This window comes from Peromyscus leucopus, chromosome 14 (genome assembly GCF_004664715.2).
Source record: "Peromyscus leucopus breed LL Stock chromosome 14, UCI_PerLeu_2.1, whole genome shotgun sequence".
Classification (NCBI taxonomy): domain Eukaryota; kingdom Metazoa; phylum Chordata; class Mammalia; order Rodentia; family Cricetidae; genus Peromyscus; species Peromyscus leucopus.
Window position 1 is genome coordinate 63180952 of NC_051075.1, and position 750 is coordinate 63181701.

Genomic DNA, 750 nt, shown 5'->3' on the forward strand with positions numbered 1-750 from the left:
CCTTATTCATGCCTCTGCTGATAGACAACTCGTTGGCCCCATAATTTAATTATTGTAAAAGTGCTGAAGTAAACATCAATGTCCATATATATGGCAGGTCGACTTTGAAGACATTGAGTAAATTCCAAGGAGTGGTATGGCTCAGCTTTGGAAGAGTCAAGTATTCAATAATGTGCATGGGATGAATAATTAGGTCAAGTTTAAGAGACTTAAAAAAGATCCCTTGAGGGTTTGCACCATTCTGAGATGTACTGCAAACCCAAGTCAATGCATGAAGGGGAGGAAGCAAGCTTCTGTTCCATCTCCCTGCTCCAAATATGCATTTATTGTGCTCACCCCCGATAGAGAATGCACACATATTAAGCTAATAAGAAGTTACTCTACTTAATCTCATTTTAAAGACTCAAAAGCCATCAGTTATCCCCTTTATATTACTGTATCAATATGAAACAATGTTGGCAAACCTTCTCTCTAAGGAACTAGAGGGTAATCTGTATCATAGTTGGAAGGACTTCTTTCTGCAGACACAGTTAGAAGATCATTACTATAGTCTTATATTTTTCACTCACCTAATTGTGGGATATTTGATGGTTTCCAGTGGTGAGAATCCTCTAAGAATTAAGCTAGCACAGTCAGAAGCAGTAGACTTGGAAGGAGATGCAGGGAGTTTTAAATGAGAAGACTATACATGAGCAAACATATGGAAATCATTCAATTATTTGGAGGTCATCTTGTGGACAGTGTCTGTTG

The 750-nt window shown here is 38.1% G+C and overlaps 1 non-coding gene across 1 annotated transcript; it reads right to left on the minus strand.

Moving 5' to 3' along the window:
* Positions 1-226: 226 nt before the first annotated feature.
* On the minus strand, positions 227-414 carry LOC114699093. Its single transcript, XR_003735465.1, has one exon. It is a non-coding gene; the product is annotated as a U2 spliceosomal RNA (small nuclear RNA).
* Positions 415-750: the final 336 nt, after the last annotated feature.